General features: G+C 42.6%; 1 protein-coding gene across 18 annotated transcripts in view; it reads right to left on the reverse strand.

The window, feature by feature from the left end:
* ATXN2 (ataxin 2) overlaps positions 1 to 381 on the reverse strand; it is a 42,717-nt gene extending 42,336 nt beyond the window's left edge. For 8 of the 18 annotated variants that reach the window (XM_015877769.2, XM_015877764.2, XM_015877759.2 and 5 more), the window contains exon 1: positions 275 to 380. The gene's annotated coding sequence lies outside the window, so the exon portion shown is untranslated. Of the gene's footprint in view, positions 1 to 274 lie in introns of all 18 variants that reach the window. The other 10 variants (XM_015877770.2, XM_015877765.2, XM_015877760.2 and 7 more) reach the window with 2 other exon arrangements.
* Positions 382 to 6,216: the final 5,835 nt, after the last annotated feature.

The raw sequence follows: 6,216 nt of genomic DNA on the forward strand, positions 1-6,216 counted from the left end.
ACAAGAAAGATTTTTATTGGCATGTTTCAAACGTGTAAGAGTTCCTTCTCTCCCCGTTCTCCCAGGAGACTTAGATCATAGAATCAGAGACTGAGATGAATGCAAGATATTCTACATTTAAAAAAAAAAAAGTCTAAAATACTCATTGAGGTATCAAAAGGAAAAAAAAATTATGAGTATTCCACAATGTGCCATTTTCACACTGCTAAGAAAGGTCATCAGAAAAGATGTTTCCTTGTATCTAAAGAGGAAACAACAAGGAAAAAATACTCACTGTGGGCTGAGGAGGTCCTTTGCCACTGCTGCGACCTCTGAAAGAAAACACAGACAAAAGAAACAATTAAGAAATGTTGAAAAGGATTGATTTCTTAACAAATAAGAATTCAAAAACCCAATTTAACTTTGTGCTGAGAATGAGAGCAAAGAGAGCTCAAACTTAGCAGTAACGGAGCCTATAGCATCTATCCCTCAAATTACTGACCTACAAGCAATATCAGTAAATGGGTAAAAAGGTTACCTACAATAAATGGCAAAACAAAGAAAATACTAATGCTGTGTCATTACAAAAATCCAAAAATATTCTCTCTCAAGTAGAGTCCTGTAGCTAAGGGAAGTTCCAAAACCTATTGGTGCAGAGAACCTAAACTGCTTCACTGCACTTCCAGGCAATTTTTGCAGCCAATTCTCTAGGCCTGGTTTCTCCACACTGCCACCATCCTTCTCTGTTGAGGGTCACCCAAACAGCTGCCCACAAGGCCCAGTTCTCAGTCTCTACTTACAGCTTATGTGCTTGTAAGAGAGCACCAGCCACACACAGCCCCTTAAAACCAGTAACCACACACAAATCAGTGAACACATAACAACCTCAACACTTCAAAATGCCTTTAAATTAACTCGTAGACTCTTAATGCTCTGCAAACTGAGATGTAACAGTCTGTCCCTTTCAACTCAGCCCTAGAAGTGCCAACAACATCCCTGCAGCTGCCATAAAACCTCAGGCTGCCTGGTGTGCTTCATGTCCTCACATCCAAGCTCCCTCTGTACAAGAAGCAGCCCCAGTTCCAACCACTTTTTTGTAGTGATTAAGGTTTGTACAACAATAGGAAGCCCCACTTTCAAATCTTTCTTGTGATGACTGAGATTTGTATCACAATGACGACCTTAAGAGTGCACCCAACGAGAGTAAGGCAAAATGAAGTCTTCAATTTTATTTACGAAAACATCCATTTTTGCAACTGACTCACCTTCCAGATGCACATCCATTTGATCAGAGACCCAAAGAATCATGTTCATGTTTCAAAACAGTCAAACAATGCTGAAACCTAAACATCAAATGTGTTCAAATGCGTCTGAAAGCACTGTGCTGTAGCTGAAGGCAGCTGTGCTCCAAACCATGCCCTTATTATGAGCAGGACTCACAAGCTGGCCAAGGAATTCTCATGAGCACAAATTCTGCAGAAATCAGCAAGTCCATCGGAGGAGCAGAAATGTCCATAGCAAGGAAAAAACAAAACCAAAGCCCCACTGACCTATCACCTGAGCAGTTGGAGAAAGCAAGATTCTGAGCCCAGTGTGCCATCCTGTACAGCATCGCTCCCACCGATGACATTTGCTGATTGGTAATAAATGCAGACTTCAGATGTCAAGCTGACATTTTCAGGATACTTGCAGAGTTCTAATTTCATACATACCAAAAAAATTCTAAACCAAATAGCCTGTATTTAATTACCTATAAGCCTTGGCTTTCTAGAAGACAAGTCACAACTTTTGGCTCGTCCTGGTGACCAGCAAGTCTTACCATTGAGTAAGGCTGCCATTTATCAAATGGCTGCCTGCAGCGCAGTGCTGGAGCCTGCAACAGAGTTTCAGCAATATTCAGATGAACCACCCTCTTCTTTTGGGATACCATTCCACCAGATGCAAAATGCTCCAGTAAAAGGGTCAGATTCAGCTCTGATTCCTTCTCTTATCGTAATCCAATGTTGCAACAAAACTGCCCTGCAGGGAATATGGAGCACGTCCATAGTTTCCTCTATTGGTCCCAAGGCTTCAGAAGACATCCCTTTCTGCACTGCTCACAAAATGAAGCAAAGTACCTTTGCTGCACACTCCTATTGCTAGCAACATGCATCCTTTGAATTCAACTAACTGGGTTCCTGGACTGGTCAGCAAGTTCAGAGCATTCTGTTTAAGCATTCAACCTAAAGCATCCTGGATTTTCCACCTCCTACGTTTCCCCTATTACCATTCCCATCACACACCTTCAAGAAGCTATCTGACCATGTGCATCCATGCTGGCAAAAGGCTGCAGCTTCTGCATCAGAGCAAGAGAAAGGACAAATACTGAGCTTCTAGCCCTGCTCCAACCAGGCACACCTCTTTACAGACATAATCTCTTCTAGCTACAACTATTCAACAGCCTCCTTAAGTAAGACATTCACCACCATTTTAAACAAATCAGCCAATGTTCAATCAAAACCATATGCAAATTCTGGCTAAAACCAAGACCATCAATTTGAGGTCCATACCCCAACACGTGAAACTCAAGCTCAGACCAGCCTCTGACACATCTTTAATGAACTATATGAAAAATAAGCTAGGACCTTTACAAAAGAAGAAGGCAGATGGTCTTTGCCAGAAGCAGTTCACCGCAATGCAAAACAGGAGAGCGAAAATGGAGTGAAATTAGAAGGGTCACCAGCAATCCTGCACTGCTACCTACATCCACATGGTGAATTAAAAATACATTTTGTATTGCAGAAATGTGGTTGAATGTAGGCCTTGGAGAAGGCAGAGCAACTTGGCGAATCAAACTTGCAACCCCATTCCAATGCTGCAGGGTAGGAAAGTCACACAGTCAGAAACTGCTGCACCAGACAAAGTAAGTCGACCAAGTAATTAATCTCAGTAGCCAACTCACTGCAGGTTAGTGCTTGTGCTTTAAGAGTGAAAGTCTACACGAGAGCTTCATCCCAAATGCTGCACAATAAACACCTTAACCCAGAAGCAATTTCCAATTTTTCTTCTATTTTTCAGAACATTTGCTATCCTGTTCCTCAATATCACACACCTCCCGTCCTGATGTTTACACGCCAAGTAGAGCATTCGTGTGAGCAAAACAAGGTCATGCATTTATGTTTTCACAGTTAAGTGAAAACTAATGCAAGGAAGGCACGTCTCTCCAGGATGTAAAGTTCTTTCCAAGAGCATCTTCACTTTGAGACCAAGAAACAGATGAAGCCACGCTGCAATTAATATCTGCAGCAGAAGTGCAACTCCAAAGCTCACTGAGCTTAATAGAGCAAATGGATGTTTCTGGAGCACTGACTGCATCACCACAGCTTTGAAAACAATTCAAGGATACTCTGAAGAACTTTCATTACAAGTGCAGAGAGCTGATAAAGCCTTCTTCTAAGGAAGAATTCAGAAGCGCATAGCTCAGACCTCATTTAAGAATAGCAGTTGGTTATATAGGAGTCAAACGGACCGAAGTTGTCAAATTAAGACCATGCAAATAGTGCTGCAGTGCTGCTTTCAGTAGCTTTTCCCAACATTAATCACATCAACTCTTTGCTTTCTGACAAGAGGATGAGTTCTGCAGCACCCCATCAGATTGAGGCACCTGAGCCAAGTGTGCAGACACGGCCCACTGATGGACATGGGCACTGAGGAACCTTCCTGCACATTGCCATGAATCAGCCACTACATTAAAACTTACTCAAAGGCAGGAATGGGGGAATCACTCTGAAACACATTCACTGCTCTAAGGAAAGAGACCTGCAGGTTACCCATTCATTTTGCTCAGCAGTTTAGCGCAGCTGCTGTAAGCCCAACACAAAGACATTAGAATGAACTAGAAAACCTCTGACTGATGTGTGACCAAACCTCCAGAACAGTCCCTTGCATTATTTCAGAGCACCTTGGTGCTCAATATTCCCAGTTACTTCTCCAGAACAGAATGGACACCTCCTTTCTACCCTGTCCTTCAGCCTTTTGTGAGGTCAGTAACAAAGGCTGTCAAGAAAAAGGAAAATCAAAGTCTCAAAAGCAAGCTATGTAACATGGGATAATTTCAGCTTAAACTTCTTCATGGTTAAATTTATTAAAGCAGCAATAGACTATTTCTTAAAGGGCAGGTCCATTTTGGTAAGAAAGTTCCCAAACAAAAAGGATATTTTTTGCCACAAATGTAACCAGAGATGTAATCCTCCAAAACCAGAGTCTGGGGTTGGTTTGCCTTCAGCCAAAACCCCAATGGGGAAAAATAATAATAATAATAATGATAAAAATAGTTGCAGTGTTTGAAAGAAAGCTGATACAGATGCATTTTCTAATCATAGAATGCTAACCTTGTTAGGGCTGCATTGGGGGAAAACCTGAACTAACACAGCAATGATTTATAATGGTTAAGATCCTGAAGAGCATGGAAGAGCAGGTTCACACAAGGTCTACATTTCCTTCAGTTACAGCTTAACATGGCATCCCCTTGCTTCCACAACCCTACTTCCCACCTGTGCCATTCTACAAACAGCCACCACCGGATGAACACAGAATTTCACTTAGAACCCATTTCATAAACACTCATTAACCCTTCTTGCTAATTTCTAGATGCCTTTATGGAAACCTTCTTTTGTGATTCTCTTCCCCAGGGTAAAAGGGGAAGGAGCAGCAATGGAAAGCCAACACCAGGATGTCCACATCTTTCCCACAGGAAACCTTCCCTATTACAAAATACATTACAAGACTATTACAATGGATATCTTATTAAAATTCCATTTAAAGACCATGGAGACACACAAAGTTGACTCCCCTCTCCTCTCACTACAAGATGAAGAAGGGCCAAGCACTCACTCCAGTAAGTACTGCAGTAATAAGGACACAGAAACTGAGCCCACAACTGTTGACTATCAAACAACCTTCTACTCAAATTGGAGTAGATTTGAGTCTACTTAAATTTGATGAAAAATTCAGCCATGAAATATAACCTTTTTTTGCACGTCACGAGAAAAACACAACTAGAAATGCTAGCACTGCTGAGATATAAGTTGCAAGCATGCGCTATGAAGAAAGCTCTACAAAAAATGGGGGACGTTCAACACAACGCTTCCAATTGAAACCCAGATGCAGGCCTGCTAAAATCAATGTGGGTTTTTTATTTTCCCCAGACAGAAAAGCCACTTTGCTGTTCATTTACAGGACAGAAATTGCAACATGAACCATCTTTAAACTTGTTGTTCAAAAAAAGGCTTGACATCTCCTTAGGAAAGCAATGGGAAAAGTTCTCTGAAGGTATCCTATGGGGATCCATCAATACGAGTGCTGTGATCTTACTGAAACATCATTCAGAATTACATTAAAGAATTTATATATATATATATTTTTAAGAGATTGGGAACACATTGGTTGTCCAGCAGCCCCGTTACAACTTCCCAAGTTCTGAAATGGAATCTATCCAACAAAGCTGATAGGAGAAACCAAACAGTCGTGATTTTAGAGCTTGACAAAGGAATCGTAGCTCACGGCTCTTCACCTAATGAGCCCAACGTTCTCAATAACAATGAATCTCCCGACAAAAAAACCTTCTATAAAGCTGTAGGTTCTGTTGTCCTTCACTTTAACCTCCACGGTGCCGCTGGCTGTCAGCAAAGCACAGCCAACATCATGGCCAACGCAATGCCACATGCGGGAGCCATGAAATCATGGCACTGGGTGCTGGGCACTGCTGGTATTGGGGTTTCTTTGGGTTATTTAGGCTTTTTTGGGGCTGTTTTCCACCCTCCCAGCGCTCGTCCGGTCCCACAGATGGATAACGATGTACTGGTGGGTTTTTCAGGCCCGTGTAACAATGAAAATGCCGTGGACTCTTTTATTGCCAAATGCACAAAACTGGTTACAAATACAAGGCGAGCGGGGAAGGCGAGTGGAATACAGCTCCAAATGAGACTGCTCCGAGTGACCATGACCTTCAAATCCGCTCCCATCCCTCTCGGATGGCCGGGACACATAGAAAATGGGGAAAAAAAAAAACCAGACTGAGACCCCAAAATGGTGTTTTCTGTGCTTGGATCCCCGCATCCAAAGGCCGCGATCCGCCCCAAGGCGGCGCGGGGAGGGGTGAGCGGTAGAAAAAGGGCGATGTGGGGAAATGGAGCGGGGGGGGGGAAAGGTGAATAAAAATCGCGATGTGGGATAAAACATATAAAGCCCGATGGGGGG

The sequence above is a fragment of the Coturnix japonica genome, chromosome 15, assembly GCF_001577835.2.
Source record: "Coturnix japonica isolate 7356 chromosome 15, Coturnix japonica 2.1, whole genome shotgun sequence".
NCBI classification, from domain to species: domain Eukaryota; kingdom Metazoa; phylum Chordata; class Aves; order Galliformes; family Phasianidae; genus Coturnix; species Coturnix japonica.